General features: G+C 51.4%; 1 long non-coding RNA gene across 1 annotated transcript in view; it reads left to right on the top strand.

Moving 5' to 3' along the window:
• Window positions 1–21,229, top strand: part of LOC113627243 (uncharacterized) — a 230,310-nt gene that overhangs the window by 118,563 nt on the left and 90,518 nt on the right. Inside the window, exons 3-4 of the long non-coding RNA XR_003435483.1 lie at window positions 2,529–2,980; window positions 17,800–18,089. This is a non-coding gene — a long non-coding RNA (uncharacterized LOC113627243). The remainder of the gene's footprint in view (window positions 1–2,528; window positions 2,981–17,799; window positions 18,090–21,229) is intronic.

Raw genomic sequence — 21,229 nt, forward strand, 5'->3', positions numbered from 1 at the left:
CTCCCACAATACAGCGGCTTTGTATTTTAACCAATTTTGGAGTTTATTGTTAAGCCTTCTTGGGATGGGCACCAAGAGTACCTGCATGCCCATCAGTTATCTCATGGCCTTTCTCGTTTTGGACAAAAAGGTACTCCAAGCAGAGTGAATTTTGCATGTGATTTCAGCCTGACTTTCTGGATGGAAGATGGGATATGGTAGGTTGTCATACACCCAGGATCTTCTGGGCCAGCCTCAGTTTTTGATTATGGGCCCAGTGAAATTATTGAGAGCTACCTTTGTTACTCTCAAAAGTGTCGTGGCTTGGATGATAAATGATACGGTCACTGTAGATGTAGGTTTAGAAACCCAGTGTCCTATATTGCCTCTCACCTTTTCCCGGTTTCCCATCAGATGCTTATTCTGTGTGTTGAAACCTCCCTTCCCTTCCATCAACCACGCATCACAGTCAGGAGACTTACAATCAGAAGTAACATCTCCAGGCTGGCAAAAGAGAGAGAGAGAAAGAAAGAAACATGATGTTATTTCCCACCGCGTGCAAGGCCCTATGCGAGAAGCTTTTCAAAACAGTCATGCTTTCATGCTAAGGGCAGCCCCCACGAGGCACTGTAATTCATCAATATCAAGAGGCATAGTTTTTCATTCATTAATGTCTGGAAATTGGGCTGTGCCTTATCACTGCTGTCATCTTATAATTGCTGTTGGTCCTGTAGCATCGTGATGTACCTGTCATTGGCTGTGTTTGTACAAGCATCAAAACCCACAGAATGGGTGTCGGCAAGTTGGATGAAAATTCTAGAAGCATTCTAGGAGCATTCTTTTAGACCCCAGGAATCAAACAATTGTGGAGGAAGGGATGCAGAATTGGCCGATCAGAGCTATTTAGCAATGTCTGGGGGGCAGACATCGATAGTAGACCAGCGCTACGTTGCTGCAAAGCCAGATTAAACACTCAGCAAACACGACTTTTGGCTCTTTTCAGGATTCTTGTAAGAAATGCTGCGTCACCAATAATCTTGATGACACGGAGGGCCGGGGAAAGTTACCTATCTGATGATTTTGGATGGCAAAGTGACTCTGAATATGAAGAAGGTTTAGGAATACTGCAACCAATTTGATTCATTTATCAGTTTTCCTTTTTATGTGTGCCAAGGGTGACATGGGATAAAATCTACGCCAATTAAATCTCAAAGAGACTTTAAGCTAATTATGAAATGAAAATTCCAAGAGATAAAAAACATCAGGTCAAAGGTTTTTGGAAGTCGTCTTTCTTTCTTAGTGATATATAAGAAAACAGGTGTCCTGCAATCGATGGTGTCTTCTGGTGAGTAACTAGTAATATACTAGTTACTCCTGAGCGCATTTCACAGGTGAAACTAGAAACTAGATGTGTTTTGTTTTCCCTAAGATGAGGCAGTTAGCTAGTGGCCATGCAGGAGCAGGGTTGGAATGACTCAAAAAGCTGACCTAGATAACAGTCATGGCGTTGCTATGAAGCGTCAGACAGCGTCCGGGAGACCCAGCAGTGAAGGAAACAGGTTCGGTCCCTGCCCTCACAGAGCTTCCAGTCCTGGGAGTGGAGGGAGGGACGGGGGGGACAAAGAGGTGGGTAATTGTGTACGTCCTGAAGGGTCTGATGGTAGCAAGAGAATCAGCCCTGAACCTGGGGCTCTGGGGTAGCACCCAGGAGGAAGGGGCTCCCAAGTCATGGCCTGGAGAGTAAGGAGGGATTATTAGTCAAGCAAGAGCTCCTCTTCCGGGGAGAAGGAACTGTTCCACGCAGCGGGAGAGCCAGTACAAACCCCTGGTGATGCCGCTGCCAGCATCCTTTGCACGAGTGCACCACTCGGCCTTCTGGAGTTGTTGATGGTGGCTGGCTGGGCAGTGCCCTGTGAGAGACAGCCGCAGCTCTCCTGTGGAGAAATAAGATGAACTTCCCTGTGTCCTGAGGCTTTGGACCTTGGTTTCCCTAATTCTCACAGAAGCAGGGGGTTGGCATTAAAAACTCCAATCTGAAGGTGAGAAAAAACAAAGTCCCAAGTGCTAACGTGCTGTGCCCAAGGGCATACAGGTCATAGATGATGGAGGTAAGGCGTGAACCCCAGTGGATTGCACTCAAAGTGAGTTTGTGCCAAATATCAAAGTAGGTCACACGCTCCGGGACAAGAGGAGACGCAGGATCCATTTGACTTCATCCCCCACACCCTGGTGTTTGGGGTGGAGGGAAACAGAGGCGCCACCGGGGAGACGTGACCTGCCCGGGTCACACACGGCCAAGGTCAAGCTAGGAAGTGAGGTGTCAAGGGGCGTCTTCTCCACTCACTCGTATGCCCATGACTTTTATCAACTTGTATTGAAGGATCGTCCAAGCAGAGCAAACCACAGCTTTGAAGCAATTACTTGGTGATGATTAGGAGGGGCTGAGGGGATTGTTTGCTTATTTGTGTGAACCTAAAATTCCTGCTTTCTTAATTAAGCTTTAACTCTGGGTTTTGCCTCAAGCTTTCCTTTTTTTTTCTCTTTAACAGGTCTCAGCCCTCCTCCATCACTGAAAGCCTTGGGCATTGCCTGTTTGATTTCTCTCTTCTGGGAAGCATCTGCTCCTGCCCCACCACCGAGGATACCTCCCTTTTTTAGCCCCAGTCCTCAGCTGCTTTGAATTTCATGATTAGCAGCCACGAGGAATCAGTTTCCTGATGACTCAGGAGCAAGGCATGCAGGGAGTTCTCTACCTGGGGCTGCTTCCTCAAGAACTCACCCCAAGTTCCCTGCAAGGGAGCAGCCTTCCCTGATTAGCACTGAGTCTGTCTGAGGTGCTCCAGGTCTGGCCGTCATGGCCCTGGTGACCTCGTGGTTTTTTGGCTTTAAACCTCCAGCAACTGGCAAAGCAACCAGTACACAGGAGGTGCTTGATAGACGCTTCTTGAACACATGAATGCATGGAGGAATGAATGGACAAATAAACCAGGCCAGTGTCCAGGTGAGTGCAAGTGTCTGGAGGGGGTGTTGGCGGCGGGGGAGTTGTCACCTGTCTTATCAAGTAATATTGTTAGGACTCACTTATCACAGATGGAAATGTTTAGAGCTGTTTAATAGTCGCGTGTTGGAATATCTGTATGCCCAGCCTCCTCGGCTGGACATAATTTATGCATCAGTTCCTTCCTAGCCTGCTTGCTGGCTTTAAGAATTTGGTTGTGTCCTTAGCTCACTTCTCACCCCTAATCGGGAACCCCTTAGAAATCCCAGTGTTGCATTCCTCATTCATATTTACTGGACAGCGACTGTGCTCCCTGTTAAAGGCACAGGGCTGAGGCAGACAGACACGGGATCCTTGCCTCTGGAGACCTTTTTGTTTGTTTGTTTTCTTTAAACATCTTTATTGGAGTATGATTGCTTTACAGTGGTGTGTTGGTTTCTGCTTTACAACAAAGTGAATCAGTTATACATATACATACGTTCCCATATCTCTTCCCCCTTGCGTCTCCCTCCCTCCCACCCTCCCTATCCCACCCCTCTAGGTGGTCACAAAGCACTGAGCTGATCTCCCTGTGCTATGCGGCTGCTTCCCACTAGCTAGCTATTTTACGTTTGGTAGTGTGTATATATCCATGCCACTCTCTCACTTTGTCCTAGCTTACCCTTCCCCCTCCCCGTGTCCTCAACTCCATTCTCTATGTCTGCGTCTTTATTCCCGTCTTGCTTCTAGGTTCTTCATGACCATTTTTTTTTTTAGATTCCATATATATGTGTTAGCATACGGTATTTGTTTTTCTCTTTCTGACTGACTTCGCTCTGTATGACCTTTAAGGCATTGGGAGAGAAGTTGGGCACATTCAGATGGGCGAGGTGTGGATTTCCATGGGAACGTGGAGCGGAGGCACCTAAGATGGACTTGTGTCATCTGAAAAGGCTTCCTGAGGAACGGGTGCATGCCTGTTAGTCAACAGAGGGGAGGGAGAGAGAGTGTGGGGTTCTCTGTTACTGTGTAACTAGCTGCCCCGAAACGTAGTGGTTGAGGCAGCCACCATTTTGCTGTATCTCACAATTCTGTGAGCCAGGAGTTTGGATAGGGCTCATTTGGGGAATTCTGCTCCATGTGGCATTAATTGAGGTCCTTTGACAGTATTCAGCTGGAGGCGAGGCTGGTCTGGTGGATCCTAGAGGGCTTCCCTCTGACGCCCGGGGCCTCGGAGCGGGCAGTTGGCGGCTGGCCTCTCCGGGAGGCAGGCAGCTTTCTTGCAGGCCACGCAGGGGTCCAACAGAGAGGGGGTGGCAGCTGCCAGTCTCCTAAGGTTTGGGGCCACAAGCTGGCAGGGCGTTCCCTCCCTGAGCCCCGCTGCTCAAGGCAGCCACGGAGCCTGCCCAGATTCAAGGGGAGAGGATGAAGGCCGCCCCTGTTGATGGAGACGGGCCAAGGCGTCCGTGGCCATCTGGAATCTGCCATCATGGAGAGCTGGAAAGTGGGTTCCAGGCAGAGTGCAGAGGTGAGAGCCTGACCCAGTGGGGGTGATTGGAAGCAAGCCCTCAGAGGCTGGACCCGAGGCTGCAGGGGCCGCAGTCAGGGACCAGGCTTCAGAGCGGGCAGAGGTCAAGCAGAGCAGACCTTGTTGGGACGTGTCGTGGAGTGTGGGATTTGCCCTGGGGACAACAGGAAGGCACTGAAGGATTCTGAGCAGGGATGTGACACGATCTGATTTATACCTGAGGATCACTCTGGTGGCCGTGTGGGGAATGTGGGAAAAAGTTTGCAGAGGGAGCCAGTGACACTGGCATGGAGGATGGGGTTGAAGTCATGCAGGTGAGAGAGATGGATGCCTTCAAATAGGCAGGGGTGGGGCTTCCCTGGTGGCGCAGTGGTTGAGAATCCGCCTGCCAATGCAGGGGACACGGGTCCGGGAGGATCCCACATGCCGCGGAGCGGCTGGACCCGTGAGCCATGGCCGCTGAGCCTGCGCGTCCGGAGCCTGTGCTCTGTGACGGGAGAGACCACAACAGTGAGAGGTCCGCGTACCGCAAAAAAAAAAAAAAAAAAAAAATTGCAGGGGTGGTGGGAACAACTAGACAGAAGGGGGGATGTTAGGGACATGGGTGCAGAGAAGGACTTAGCACCCTGCCGGCCCCTGTCTCTGGCTGCCCAGCCTCGCTCCTGCATGTCAGAGAAGACCCCATCCTATGCCACCCCCGTGACAAACGTCTGGGCAGCAGTGTGCACGTTGGCCCTGCACACACAGTTGCACAAGCAGCTGAGTTTTTTTAAAATTTTTAAATTTAATTTTTTATTTTTTTAATATCTTTTTTGGAGTATAATTGGTTTACAATGTTGTGTTAGTTTCTGCTGTATAACAGAGTGCATCAGCTATATGTATAATACATCCCCTCCCTCTTGCGTCTCCCTCCCACCCTCCCTATCCCACCCCGCTAGGTGGTCACGAAGCACCGAGCTGATCTCCCTGTGCTATGCGGCTGCTCCCCACTAGCTATCTAGTTTACATTTGGTAGTGTATATATGTCCATGCCACTCTCTTACTTCGCCCCAGCTTACCCTTCCCGTGTCCTCAAGTCCATTCTCTATGTCTGCGCCTTTATTCCTGTCCTGCCCCTAGGTTCATCAGAACCACTTTTTTTTTTTTAGATTCCATATATATGTGTTAGCATATGGTATTTTTCTCTTTCTGAATTACTTCATTCTGTATGACAATCTCTAGGTCCATCCACCTCACTACAAACAACTCAATTTCTTTTTTTTCTGGCTGAGTAATATTCCATTGTATATATGTGCCACATCTTCTTGATCCATTCATCTGTCAGTGGACACTTAGGTTGATTCCATGTCCTGGCTATTGTAAATAGAGCTGCAGTGAACATTGTGGTACATGACTCTTTTTGAATTATGGTTTTCTCATGGTATAAGGCAGTTGAGTTTTAATCCCAGCATTTCAAGCATCAGTCAGCTTCCCGTACTTGAAAAATGGGGATGATAGTATTAAATGTGACAAACATTTAACCGTCTCTGAAGCTGTGATCTCGGTAGCAGCTGGGAAGAAATGATCAAGTGGTGACAAGGACGGAAATCAGATTTCCTGTTGGAGAAGTTGAGAAAACATTTCCTTTTTCTAAACAGAGAGGTTTGCATTGACCTGATTCATTTCAAACCTTCATGGGCTTATTTTGGAACCCTCAGATCTGGAATTCGTAGGCTTGAGGGTTTCCTTCTTCCCAAATTGGTCCCCTACGTTCCAGGGAGGTGAGAAGACCCACAGAGCATGAAGTCTGCATCAGGCCTGCTTGGATTTGAAACCCTCCCCAGCTGAGTCACTTACCCATCTGAGCAGCAGTTTCCTTATTCGTAGAATGAGAATCACTGATTTCTACTCCACACAGTTGGTGTGAGCATGCCACGTGATACTGCGGATAGCTGGACAAGTGCTGCTAAACTGACCCTCACACACATTCTACGTGTTCGTTCAGGGCCTTCCTCGTGCAAATGTGAGGGAATGGAGGCTCCAAGGGGTCAAGCAGTGTATCCACCCAAGTTCACCTCCAAGAAGAGGTTTGAAGCTCTGCGATGGTGACACGGGTGAGACTTTCTCTCTGGCTCTGGAACACAGCACTCGGAGAGTGGATGGGAGTCACGTGGAAGCAAGTGAGAACTCTATTCACGGAGTATCTTCCTTGCAAGTAGTTACACAGGCACGTGCGTGTGTGGTAGTGAGCTCCCCATCACCAGAAGTGTTCAAACAGAAGCTGGAGTCACCTGGTCAGAACTCTGGTTGAGACAATTTTGTGACTCACTGGAGGGATCAGAGCAGCCCGGCTTGGAGAGTCTCTAGATCCATAAAATACATGTTTCCTGAACAAATGCTGAAATCACCCCAAAGGGTTATTTATCGCCAGCCCCTCGACAGCGGATCCTTTGCTGGATGGCTTAGTGTCAGGATGAATTGGCTCTCTGAGGGGTGGCGGGCCGTGCCTGCGGACACAGCCGGGGCCAGCTGGGTTTCCTAGAACACCTTGGACCGCAATAAACAGATCACATTCCCCTGCGTACAGGTCGGCTTCTGCCAATGCCATTAGGCCTCTGTGATGGAGGCCAGGATGGACTTGCCTCGGCTTCCCGGGGTGTATCCGGTTTCTCCACCAACAGGGAAACCTGAGGAGACCCCATCTACCATCATGCTGTGGAGAAGGACCGACAGTAACTCTGAAACAAGTAGGCTAGCCGGGCCCTGGGGCCAGAAGTGTAATGGAGTGTGTTTGATTTTAAATTCAGCATTCCTCCCTCCTGTCTCTCTCACCCTGGCCCCTGCACCCACCCAATGCAAGTTTGTCTCCCTTTAATGGCTTGGTCGTCTCACTCGGGGGTCAGAAAGCTTTTTCTTAAAGGACCAGAGAGTACATATTTTCAGCTTTGCAGGCCATACGGCCTCTGTCACAGCTGCTCAGCCCTGCTGCCATTGTGCAGAGAGGGCTGTGGACAATATGTGAATAAATAAGCACCACCATGTTATAAACACAGCCAGAGACAAGACAGAAATAAATACAGCCCCATGGGCGTGGATAAAATCGCATTTACAAAAGGAGGCAGCAGGCTAGATTTGGCCTGTGGGCCTCAGTTTCCTGACCCATCATTTCTAGCTGGTCCTCAACAAATCGAGAGGAAAATAAAGTGCATCCCTTACGCCGAGGCGTGGCGGTGCGGGAGTTAACGAATTCACTCCGCAAAGTGGAACGCAGCCTCAGCCTCACGTAACGAGGTCTGGGGAGACGGTCAGAAGGCAGAGTCTCAGCACCTCCCTTCTCTTCTTTCTCCTCCTCCTAAACCTCCCCCCCACCCCCGCCCCGCAGTTAGAATCTGCATTTTCACAACATTCTCCAAATGATTCACATACACATTCAAGTTTGGAAAATACTGCGTTATGAGAGAGAGCAACCTTCGGGGTTGTGATTAACACCTGAGTTTAAATAATTTGTGTGTGTGTTCGTCATTGCTGATTGGACAGTGCGGTAGAGAGTAAGTACCACAAATGCTTAGACTGCCAATAGAGGATCAGTGGAGAGAGGGTAATTGTGAGCCTTCTTTTGATAGCTGTTGTGATGATGGCTAATCTTCTCAGTTTTTGGCATTTTCCAAACTGATCTAACAAATGAAATTCTCACAGTACCCCTTTGGATGAAAGATAACAGCTCTGCTCAGCTCCAGGGGTGCTCCTTACATGTGGCACAGTGCACAGCCTGTGCAGCTGTCTGCAGCAGCCGGGCCTGGAAGGCAGCTTCACAGCCTCAGATTTTCTGATGTAGAAGCTGAGGCCAGCAGCTTGTGAGGAGAGGGGCATGTGGAGGTCCGTTTGGAAGAATGATTCTGTGGCTGCATAAGGGAGGGGAAGAGGCAAACAACACCTGTGTAGTGTTTGCCACGTCAGAGGCATTTCTGCGTTTTGACCCTCAGCGTCCTGTGAGGTAGACGGGTATTACCGCTGTCGCTCCCATCTTCTGCTTGGGAAAACTGGAGCTGAAGGGGGAGCCAGGACTCACGCGTAGGCCCGCCCTTCCCCGCATCACGTCCCCACGTGGGGTGTCCTCCCCGCGCCTGATGCCAGCCCTTTCCTCCCAGGTGTGCACCCTGCTCCCTTTGTCCTGGCAGGAAGGTTGGAACGTGAACGGCCTGCAGGTGACCCAGATTGGGGTCTTTTAGTCTCCCTGACCTGACCTGAGCCTTGGAGAGGTAGCCCCGTGGGGCACGGATGGGGCCTTTGAGTCAGGAGCATTGGATGCTGGGCTCACTCATCTCACTGTGGCCGCCGAGGAGCTGAGAGACCCTGGGCCGTGCACTTGTGCTTCCTGAGCCCATTCTGTCTCCTTGAAGGATGAAGGCGTTGTAGATGGACGCTCTCAAGCAGGCTGCCTGTGTCCAGCGCGTGAGGTCTCTCTTCCTCCCCTTGACCATGGATGTGCTGGCTGTCTTGCGTCCCCCTCAGGAACAAGCAGGGTCCCGTGGCTTTCAGAGGCAGCCCCTAAGTCCTGTTTCTGTTCACATCCATGTTCAGAGTCTCTCTCTACCATGGGTCTAAGAAAACTGGCGTTGCATCCCTTCTCATCTTTAGAAGATGAGGGGTGGTCTCTCCAGGTCACGCGGGAGTGAGCCAGGTTTCCTCTGCTCCCCCACGGCCGGCTGGCCCTTCTGGGAGGAGTCAGCACACAGCAGCTGGGGGAGCCGAGGGCCCCGTCCTTCTACGACAAGCTGTGTGACGGTGGGTGACTCGCTGCTCTGCTCGGAGCCCCAACCCCAAGCAGCCCCAATGAGGAAGCGCTGGGAACCGGTGAGCCCTGGGAACGTAAGGGTCCAGAGCTGGTCTCCTCACGTACTGCGTGCCTGGGCCCACGCAGGTCCTCTCACACGCCGTGTCGCTGATGTTCACCCCAAGCCTAACGTCCTCCCACTTCACAGACGTCAGAACTGAATTTCAGATGTTCCATCACGTGCACAAGGGCACGCAGGGGCTCATTTTTTGAGCAGCCCCTAAGCCTGACCCTTTCCCAGTAGGATCTGAGATGTGGTCTGTGGGGTCTGTTGCTTTAGGGGATGCAGATGCAATGCGGTCGTAAGGGAGCCGCTGGCTCACATACGGAAGCCGGCATCCGGCACCTTGATTATTTGCTTGGGGTTTTGCTGAAGCTCCTGCTCAGGATGAGACCATGAAAATCTGGAGTGACAACACCATCGTTCAGGGTATCCGAAGCCCTTCATGTTCCTTCTCAGGCTGACTGGTGTCTGTGTCATTAAAATACATTGTGGATTAATATTTGAGCAGCCGTGCAGGGTGTGCGTGTCACCAGGCCCCACGTTTCTCATCCATTTCTGCTCCTGCAACTCTTGCCTCGCCCTTTGGGTTTCCTTTTATTCTCCCTTAGTCCTTCCCCATCTGGTCCACACACCCCCAGTCAGGAAGGACTGAAGAGCCCCGTGCAGTCAGTGTAAACAGCCCTGAAACACCTCAGCTTGTCCCCGCCCAGCCCAGCCCAAGGCTGATTCCCCTTATACCCTAGAGCGCTCCTCCTGAGACAATCTCTCAGGCCCACTCTCTGCTTTTCCTTCCATGCTGTGGTCTGCTCAAATGACTCCTTGCTATTTCACAAGGCAACTTGCTTGGCAGGTCCTCTGAGAGAGGCCATTGCCTGAGCTGGGGGACATCCTTCCCCAAACTCTCCTTAGTTGGAATTTCATTTTGATCACGAGGGGCAGTAGCCTCTGTTCCAGAATTTCTCCCTGAGTAACTCAGGCAAGTCTCTTAACCTCACTGACCCTCAGTTTTTTGTCTCTAAAATGGGGGTGATCACAGTACCTACCTTTGGCGGATTGTCGAGAGAACTGGATAAGATGATGATGCCTTTTAAATGCAGTGTCCCAAAAGCTTCAGTGCAATTTTGAGCTTTAATAACATCAGAAGCATACATGCTATAAACCTACCAAATGAATTATTTGAAAGTTGAAGCTTTTCCATTCTTTAAGTGTTTAGTTTTGTGAATTTATACATTTTTAATTTAAATTTTTGTTTCCGTCAGTATTCGCTGTGTTTAGCCAGAGGAGCTGGGAAGAAAAGAAGGAAATTTAAAGACTTATTTTAAAAAATTCACCAACGTGAATAAATGCAAAAGAAATGTAGACCAACTTTCAAATGAGTTTTCTGTATATTTATAGCATTTCTATCTCTGAAGCTATTAAAGCTTAAGACTTCGCTAAGACTCAGGAAGTGCTGCAGAAAGAGAAGCTCTTCTTTTATTGTTTCTATCAGAGTCGTCATAATCACCATCATCATTCGGTCGAAGCAGTCGTAAAGGGAATCCTTCTTTGATATTAATTACTGGAGACCGAGCACCCGTGTTCTGTTTCTGCCACTCCTTTCGTGCTGGTCTCGGGCCCCCAGGACTCCCATGCTGCTTCCTTCCACCTCCATCTTGTAGAGCTTGGTTGCCGTGCTGTGATAGGCCTGCATCCCTTGCTAAGATCTTTCTTCTCACCCCCTCACTAGCTCACCTACTGAGCTTTCGTAAGACAAGTGGACTCAGACTCTGGCAGAAAGCAGGGGGTGGGGGGGCAGAACATTTGTGGCAGCACTACAGAAAACTTGCACCCATGTTCCCTTTTTTTTTTTTTTTTTTTTGGTATGCGGGCCTGTCACTGTTGTGGCCTCTCCCATTGCGGAGCACAGGCTCAGCGGCCATGGCTCACGGGCCCAGCCGCTCCGCGGCATGAACCCGTGTCCCCTGCATCGGCAGGCGAACCCTCAATCACTGCGCCACCAGGGAAGCCCCCATGTTCCATTTTGAACGTAGATGTCGGCTCAGCTCATCTGTATCCTTTCCCCCAATCCCACGCTGCCCTTGACTCTACCCATCACCGTCTCCATGTCAATGACACGTCTCCTTGGACCGAGCACTCTCACCTCCTTCCTTATGGCCTCCACACCCCCACTCAGCCTCCACCCACCCTCTCCCACCTACTTACTTCCACCCCACGCATTCTGGAACCTCCGCTCCATCCATTACAGAACCTCCCTCAATGCCTTAACCTCTTCATGGGATCCTTGACCCTCATGATTCCCCTGATGGAATATTCCTCCCCTCAAAGGACATCTGTTGATGTCCAACAGAATATTGGGGATAAAAGAGATATGAAGTTTAGGAGGAAATCTTCTTGTAGCCGCTGAGTTTGTAGTGATCTCGGCTACATGAGATGGATGTGAAATGAATGAGTTTGTTCTTAAATGCTGAATGCCAGGGGTCTCCGTGGGATCTAGGAGGTAGTTGGATAGATGGGTCTGAACCTTCAAGAAGATGTCTATGTGGGCATTAACCTGGGCCCCCTCAACCTGGAGGTGCTGGAAGGGCTGACCAGGGAGACCACGCTGCATGAGTGGAGAAGGGAAGAGGCTGGAACCCAGGAGAAATACAAGAGAAGCTTGTTTAGCAATGATTCTGGAAGGACTATGTCTGGGTTCACAGATGCCAAAAGGGGATGGGGATTCAGTGAAATGGCAAAGAGTGGCTGATGCTGGAGCGATGTCAAGATGGATGAAGACTGATGGAGGTGGCTCCTGGGAGACCAGCGGTGACGCTGGAACAAGCAGTGTCGGTTGGAGTGGGAGGGGGAGATGGGAGTAACGGCAGGACAGAGTGAGAAGCTAGGATGGTGACTCTAGCCAAGAGGGGTCGCAGCAGGAAGCTGGGTGTTGGTTAGAGAGGGAGAGATTTTAGAGCAGCCGATGCTGAAGCAGAGGATGGAGAGGTGTGGCGGTTTGTGGTGTTTTGAGCTCTGCCACCTTCTGAAGGTCTGATGGAAGCTCTGAGAGACCCACCTTCCCTGCCAACTTGACCCCCACACAGATTTTACATCCTGTGGTGCAGAGTTTACAGACTCTCTGAAGCCTACGCGGGACCCCAGGAGGAGCCGCCAGGGTCAGGGAAGAAAGAGGGTGCTGGGGGGGGGGCGGCGGTGCCTAACTGGGGACCCTCGGGCCTTTCCTTGGAGCCCTTGCTTCTCTCTTTGATTCAAGGCCACACTTCCTCTCTTTCACTAGGACTGTCCCCATTTTACAGGTGGGAAAACAGGCATGAGGGCTGGAGTTACCATGCTTAACTCTCTTCAGCAGAGGCAGGAGGCAACCCAGCGCTGCTGAGTCACGTGGTCTAATCAGCCTCTAACTGAGTTCCCTCGCCTTCCTCTCCTGCGTCACAGTGACATTAAATTACAGGATTCAAACGTATAATTCCCTAAACTTAAATGTGATTTATCTTAATAGGACTTTGTACCAGGTCGCTTTTTCATGCACAGTGTCAGAGACCAGATCTATTATTCACAGCCACTATACTGAATCAGAGAAGCTGGAGCTTGGAGCGACCTTGAGGGGTCAGCTTGTGTTCAACTCAGCTACCCCCAACCCTGGGCAGCCCCTCGCCCCATGCTGGCAGCCTGTGAGTGGCAGCTGGGTTCAAGTGTGAGCAGAAAAGGAGAGGCCCAACCTTCACAAACCTCTCATCCTGCTTGGGGTCTAGCTTAAAGCCTTGCTGCTTTAAGTCTTCTCAAGTAAAGAGACTACGTGTATCATGCTGGTTCCGCGTCTGCGTGCCTGGGTTCTGGTGTGGTTAGTAACCAGGCTGTGCTGTTCACTAGATCAATGCGTCAGAGTCATAGTATCTCAGGGCAGGAAGATGGCGGGTATATCACATCATTCATTAATTCATCAGTTCATTCATTCAGTCATTTCATAGTTTAGACAGGCCAGGCTTGCTGTACAGATGGAGAAACAAAAACCAAGAGAGGAGAAGTGACTTGCCCAAGGTCACACTTGCCCAAGGGTAGCAGCAGAGCTTGGATTCAAACCCAGGCCTCCCCAGTCCCTGGCCCCGTCGTCTTGTCCTCCCTCCAGGTGACATGTGCTCTTTGAAGGTGGCGGTAGGAGGAGTAGACAGTTGATGTTTATGTCTGTGATGAATGGAGTTCCGCTGGGCAACTTGATTTTCAGCCTTTGTGACTTTGGGAAGACAGAGGGTGATCAAAAGAATGTATTTTTCTAATGAAACACACCTTTGGAAATCCAATATACCACTCTGTCAGCCTCCCGAGTCAGGGGAGGATGGATGGGGAAGATCTGTTGTGAGCAAGCCTGCCGTTGACAAGTTGATCTAAATGTGTGCAAGCTGTTCGGTCTCTCCGAGCGCCAGCCAGACTCCAGATACGTGCTGAAGAAATCCAAATGCAGAGAGGTGGGGCTCGCACGGCAGTTCTGAGCTGCGGTCCTGGACCCAGGTCACTGGAGCTTGAACCCTGAAAGGCAGCTTGACCACTTAATATCTGTGTGGCTGGCCAGGCAGATACTCTGCTACTCGCTGTCTTGATTTCCTGTTCGGTAAAGCCGGGGTAGTTGAACTTAGCTCATCAGGTTGTTTTGAGGATAAAGGAGAGAAGGGATGTAAGATGTGTAGCGTGGGGCTGGGTAGATACACCGCGAATCCTCCACACTGCTGGCTGTTTTTGTATAACCCCAACCTGTAATGCTGGCTTTTATTAAACACTGTTACCTTCTTTTCCCAAACCCAGAATGGACAGAGCGCGGTCTTCCTGGGGCAGAATTTGCCCCCCTATTTGGTAATCTCAGACACGTGCTCCTGAATTGAGCGGAGGAGTGGGTGTAACCCTCTGAGACCCTCAGTCTTTGCAAGCCCCTTCCTCGTGGGCCCCAGGTTACAAGCTCATAAAACGAGGGAAGGAAGCCCCTTTAGTGTCCCTGTTCCTGGTGTTGGAGTGACATAGGTTCCTGTGTGTCAGGAGCAGTGCAGAAAGCAGGGATGTTAAAAGTGGCTTAGAACCAGGTGTTATGGTCTGAACTCGGCTGACTGGGACACCCATGTGGACAGACTGCTGCTGGGAGGTGGAGGGGATGTAGGGGCACAAATGAGAGAGGGCAGTTTTGTGGATTCTGGTTAGGAGGGGCTTCAGGGAGGTGACGTGTGAGCTCAGCACTGAAGGAAGAGGAGGAGGTTCTGAGTTTTTAATTCAATTTGACAAAGATGGGAAGTTCCCTGAATCACTGCACAGATGGAGACTTAGATGTGGGAAGGACGTTGGCTCCAGGAATGGGGGACTCATAGGTTTGGCAGGGTGGCGGGGGGGAGAGGGGGAGAGAGAGAGAGAGAGTTGTGTGTGTGTGAGAGTGTGTGTGAGTGTGTGTGTGTGTGTGTGTGTGTGTGTGTGTGTGTGTAGCTTGGTTAATGCAGCAAGACAAGGAGGAAGCCCGGGCGCGGGTGGGGCTGGGAGAGAGGTGGCACTGAGCGTATGGCAGGCTTGGCATTTACTGCCTCAAATCAACAAGTCACTGCAGAAGAGGCAGCTAATCTCCATCAGGGGGCCTTCCAGAGGGTGTGATGCTTAAGCTGGAAGCTGAAGGCCTGGGGAATGGCTAAACTAGGCGGGGGGACTTGCAAGCACAGAATCCCAGGGCTTGCAGAGGATGGAGGGAGGACAGCTAGAGGGACAGACAGCTTTGTCGCCCTGAGTCGAGGGTGAGAATGGAAGCGGGTTGTAGAGATAATGCCCGGGCAGAAGTTGGGGCCAAATCACTCAGCACCTCACAAGCCCTGCATCCGCTAGGATCCAAGACAGGTCACAGGCAAGGGGTGGATGAGATCGGGGTTCCTTCGGTTCAAAACCCCATCCCCAGGAGACTCGAGCTGCCTGGGCTCTCCCCTCTGCACATCCCAGCAGACGATGCTGTTCAGTGGATTGGCCCTTGATGGTGCCATCTGTTTACCTGGGCACAGAGGTTGCCAGTCATCACTTAGATTGTTCAATGCTCATAGAGACACCCCTGCCCCTCAGCCCTGCGCCTTGCTGGGCCCAATGCAGATGTGTGGCTCGTTCTGTGGAATCCATTCTGCACTACAAGAGTCTGCTATTACGCAGTGTTTATGGATGGCTGAGTCTAAAATACCCATTCTGGAGTCCGCTGAAGGATGAAATTCCTTGTTACTTTCATAGGTTCTCTTGTCTTATTTTTCTCCCCCTGTGGAAGAACATAAAGCATTCGTATTTTTAGCTTAAAGCCTGGTCATTTTTCTAATCATACCTGAGTGAGAAGGAAAAGCCTTTTAGGGGGAGATGGTTTGATGAAGACAGTCCCAGCCTGGAAGGAGTCCCCTAGAGCAACCCCCTTCCAGCCGGGGTCTCTAATGTGTCATGTTTCAGCCACATCCGGACACTGAGAGCGGCAGCTCAGACTGTCTCAGCATTTGTCAATGACACTGACACCCACCAGGACTCAGGACTTAACTGCTGGGCAGAGGTTGCCATGCAGCCCAGCCTAGACGCCCACCCAAGAAGGAAATAGGACCGGGGCTGAAGACTTGAGTCCTCGTTCCCCTCTCTCTCTGGTTGGCACGTCAGTGCTCTTGGGGATTTTATAAAATGTCCCAACGCTCCCTCATTCTGGACGGAAATACTTTGAACCCCACTAGCTGCACCTCTGTCCCACGTCCGTCATGATTCCCCGCGGCCCAGCAGGTCCTGCCTTCTCCTTGTTTGCCAAACTAGCCTTTTCTGCTGGTCCCAGGTAGAATCATGCACTCCCTGCCTTTGACCTCCAGCACAGCACCTGCCACGCACTGCGGCATTCATGCCCTTTTATGCCCGGTGCCGCCATCCTTTATGTCTTACCAACGTTTGGATCTTCTACGTAGTTTCACCTGACACCACAAAGACACGTGCTGAATGAATGAACACATGAGTGAATGGATGGAGAAGCACTTCCACCAACAGCCTAGAACCTGTTTCACTGTAAAGACTGTACCTAACCCACCTGGAGCATCTCCCCTTGCCCACGTGTACATCACTGTGCCGTGTACACAGAATTTCACCTACGGCGTCTCACTCAGCAATGATATCATTAGCAACGACGTTAGCGTACCCCACCCTGTGTGATGGAGTTTGAACTACATGCAGCAGGGCAGTGAGACAGACACAGACCTCGTCCTCTCGGAGCATATAGTCTGGGTGGAGGTGGCCAATTGCACAGGGTACGGGGGTAGCAGAGTTCCAGGACAGGCAGAATGCAGGATGCTTTGGGAGCTCAGGACAGAGTCTCTCACTCACACTGGTAGTTCCTGGAGGGATCCCCAGGGAAGGGCTTTTTATACAGAGACAGGAATTCCGGCCGAAAAGCATGCAGAAGAGTTCCAAGCAGAGGGAGCACATGCAGGAAGGGCTGGGGACCCAGCGTGCCTCTGGAGAGTATCCAGGCTGGAGGCTGTGGGCTGCTTTGATCTGGGTGGTTACAGCAGACCTGCTGTGTCTACTTCACCTCTGGATGCCTTCCCTTCCCTCGGTCTCGTGCCGAAAGGCCAGAGGAAGCCCCTTTGCTCTCGGGGTGGGGGACCAGCCATGGGCAGTGCCCTGCATGCCTGCTCCTGAGGCTTCAGGGTGTGTCCTGGAGGGATGTTGTCCTCCTCAGTGAGTCAGCCCCATTGTCTCATGTCGTCTCTTCTCTGAACATTGTCCAGGCAGCCGCCCAGCCCACCTGTGACTTGCTAATCTCCCCGCAGCCCCCGAGGCCTCCTGGCATCACAGGGTACCCAGAAGGCAGGCACATGTGGCTGAACATCTCTTGCTATTGATACCAGTTTCAGTCTGTCACTTAACCTCTGAGGCTTTCTTCTCCCTTAGAATGGGAATACTGCACCCACTTCCCTGGCTTGTTTTGAGGATTAAATACAAAAGCACGTAGTACGTGCTTTACGCCACCGCTGCTTTCCCTTCCTCTCCATTAACAGAATACCCAGAGCTCGTGTACTGATCATTCAACTCTAGCTAATCACGATGCCAGCACTTACAGCACGTCAGCACCTTGCCATGCACTTTGCCACACTGCACCCTCTGGCGATGTTGTAATGCCCACTTGACAGATTTGGAAACAGGGGCTCAAAAAGGTAGAGTTACTTTCCTAGAGTCCCAAACTAGTCAAACTAGTAAGCTGGGAACCTGGCCCTGGCAGTGTGATCCCAGAGCCCTCGCTCCTCAACACCTCCCCAGACCCCGTCCCAGGCCCTCCTGAGCCGGCTTGGTGCAGAGGAGCTGGCGGGGCCCCGTTCATACACCTTCCAGTCCTTCTTGAGAAGGTTGCTAACACTCGGCCAGGGAGTGTTAGCAGCTAACACTCGGCCAGGGAGAAGCACACAGCTGTAAATAACCATCGTAGGAGAACAGGAGGGCCGTTCTTGACCCCATATCCTGACAAGTCGTTCTCTCCCCAGGCTCCCCTTTAACTTGGAGGAACGGGAGCAGGCTCGTCAGATGCAAGCCTGCGTACCGGGATTCAGCCAACAGACACGGGCAGTTGTTGATCACATCCAACGCGTCCCTAGGCCCATGGAGGAGGCGACCGCATGTGCTACCAGCATCACAGTTCCCTCCAGGGCGAGGCTCCAGAGCTTTTCCAAGGGAATCCTGAGGTGGTCTGGCTCAAAGCCCGGGTGGCCTGTCTGCTTCTTCCGAAGAGAGGATGATGGCCGGGAGTGCAGACTTCAATGCCTATGGAAGCCAGGTGGGTTCCTACGTCGCCTCACTTCATTATCCCATAATACCCACTAGGGACGCTTTATAGATGAACACGCTGAAGCTCTAGGGGGTAATGATGTCACTGTCAGTCACACAGATTGTACTGGAGTCTAGATTCGAACTTGGGTCTGTCTGGACTCGAATCTATGCTGGTCTGCCTGTTTCCCAGCTGGGCACCTTCTTGGGGGTACATTGTGCACGCCGAGATTGAGGTAGGACCGCCGGCTAGGAGCAGAGGCTGCCAGAGGTGCTTTCAAAGACCAGAGCAAGATACGGGCAGTGTTCAGGTGCAGGCGTCAGAGGCACGCTCCACCTCTCCATCTCACCAAAGCCTCACGCCACCCTGTAAAGTGGGTGCTGTCATTGTGCCCATTTGACAGTGGAGGAAACTGAGGCCACTGTGGAATGAGAAAGGCTGCTCAGTGAGGCAAGAATGGCGGGGCTCAGGTGAGGAATCCGCACTGGAAGGTCTCCGCCAGGTGTCCTGGCGGTGCAGGGTGAATGAGGGAGGCGACTGCTGTCTGTGCTTTGGAACTGAGGCACTGGAGCGGAGACTCATGAACGAGACTGCTGCCTGGGAGCAGAGCGCATGTCCCACAGCGGGGACAGTCAAGGTGAGGGTAGCGGCAGCTTTATCTCTAGGGAGGCGGTTATCCCAAGACTCAGTCTGGGACACGGGGTGGGGCTGCCTTTGGAATGAGGCAGAGCCGAGTTCTCAGGAGGAGGCCTGGGGTCTGCACCCCCCCTGCAGGGAGTGAAGCCCACCTGCAGAGAGAGGACAAGGGGGCAAGTCAGCCCCAGGTGGGGGGCCTGCCCTTCTTCCGTGGGCTGGGCTGAGCCTCTCAGTTGGGTCCATCAGCCCATGAGTGGGGCGGTGGAGAGGGGTGGGCAGGGCGGCAGCCGGCAGACAGGATGCCCCCATCCTCCAGCTCGCTGCTAAGTGTTCCATTTCTCCCATCTCCTGCGAAGCAGGTGACTGCTGGCTTCTTCAGGGGAGTGGGCCTCACTTCGTGGCTGGGCACCGCATGACCTGAGGCACCATTCGTGCTTCCAGAAAAATGCCGGTTGGGGGACAGGGAGGGGAGGGAAGGAGGAAGATGAGCAGCCCTTCCCACCGCCTGGCTGAGCACTGCTCAGGTCTCCCGTGGTGAAGAAGAAAGGCTCGGGCTGCCTTTTCACAAAGGGCTCTGGGTTTTCCCAGCACATGACAGAACGCCCCAGGGTCTCTGTCCTCTGGAAGAGAAATGCACAAGACATCAGAGGATGGGGGTTAAGTGGGAAGGAGGGGGCAAAGTCGGAGAATCAGAGAGCAGCAGCCATCCCTGGGCAGAGCCCCTGCTGGCCATGCCCACACGGAGCTGGCTCCGCACTCAGGGTTCCGCACGGAGTCCATTGCTGAGCCTTGTGAGACATAGCCTCTCTATCCCGTTGGCTAGAAGTAATTGCTCTGCACCAGGCCCTGCCACTGGGAGGAAGGGGACTGGCATTAGGTAAGCTGGGTCTGCATGGGGGCTCCGTGGAAGAGGAGGCATTGAGCTTGGTCTGCATTTCCTTTGTAAAAGGGTTTTTCCTCCCATGTAGGGCATGCCCTCTTGTCTGGTTCTGGCTCCCATCTATCACAACCCTAGGATCTTCCCTCCTCTGGCCACACTTCTGCTTCTTGCATCTTGAATCTCAATCTCTCTCTCTCCCCCTCTCTCCAAATCACTCTGACCACAACCTACAAAAGTACTCAACTCCAACCCACGTTCAACAACAGAGAGCACCTTCACAACCTCCCAGCCTTGCATCTACCTACCTCCCTTTGAGACTTCTCTCCTTGCCTCATTCACTTCCCAGTCAATCATCTTAAAAGAACTGTCCGCATTTATTTGCTCCATCATATTCTATTCTTGTGTCACTATCACTTTTACCACCCAACTCTATGGAAACGGTTTTCTAAAAATACCAGGGGACCCCCTAAGTGTTACATCCTAATGACTCACCACTTCTTATCCTACATTAGATGCTGTTGACTATGAGTTTCTGCTCCCAGCCCCTTTCTCCTGTGAATCTGGTGACCCGTCCCTCTTCTGGCCCTTCTACGTCTCTGCTCGTTCCCTTGGGTGTTGATGGTCTTCAGGTTTTTGTCCTCATTCCTCTGTTCTCACTGTCTTTTGCTGGAACAACCTCTGGAAGCCTACGGGCTTCTTCCACCATCTACTTACACACTTAGGACACCAAAGTCTCTTTCTCCTCAGCTCCACTCGGAACTTCACATTGATGTGTGGCTCTAGGGGAGCCGGAGTGATGCTTCTGATGAGCCAGGATTGGGGACTGCCAGGATGGGTGTTTCAGAAAGATAGACTAATATGGGAATTAAATGATTGTTGTGAATGTAGGCAAAACAATAGCCTTTTAATTTAGATAGGAAGCAGAACTCAATTAGAAACTCATAGCCACATAGTTTTATTTGCCCACTTTCTAGCCTGCACCTTTGTCATAAACTAGTTGACTATACATGCATGGGTTTATTTTTGGGTTCTCTGTTCTGTTCCATTGATCTATGTGTCAGTTTTCTATGCCAATACCATACTGTTCTGATTTTAATAGCTTTGTAATATAATTTGAAATAAGAGAGAGGAATGCCTCTAGCTTTGTACTTTTTTCTCAACATTGCTTTGGCTTATTTGGGGTCTTTTGTGATGCCATATAAATTTTAAGATTGTTTATTTCTATGAAAAATGCCATTGGAATTTTAATGGGACTCTGTAGATTGCTTTGGGTCGTATGGACATTTTTTTTAAATTAATTTATTTTTTGGCTGCGTTGGGTCTTCGTTGCTGCATGAGGGCTTTCTCTAGTTGCGGCGAGCAGGAGCTACTCTTCATTGTGGTGTGCGGGCTTCTCATCGCGGTGGCTTCTCGTTGTGGAGCACGGGCTCTAGGCACATGGGCTTCAGTAGTTGTGGTGCGTGGGCTCAGTAGTTGTGGCTCATGGACCCTAGAGAGCAGGCTCAGTAGTTGTGGTATATGGGCTTAGTGGCTCTGTGGCATGTGGGATCTTCTGATACCAGGGCTCAAACCCGTGTCCCCTGCATTATCAGGCAGATTCTTAACCACTGGGCCGCCAGGGAAGTCCTGGACA

The sequence above is a fragment of the Aethalodelphis obliquidens genome, unplaced genomic scaffold (assembly GCF_003676395.1).
Source record: "Aethalodelphis obliquidens isolate GAN/ISIS:26980383/991018 unplaced genomic scaffold, ASM367639v1 scaffold20, whole genome shotgun sequence".
Classification (NCBI taxonomy): domain Eukaryota; kingdom Metazoa; phylum Chordata; class Mammalia; order Artiodactyla; family Delphinidae; genus Aethalodelphis; species Aethalodelphis obliquidens.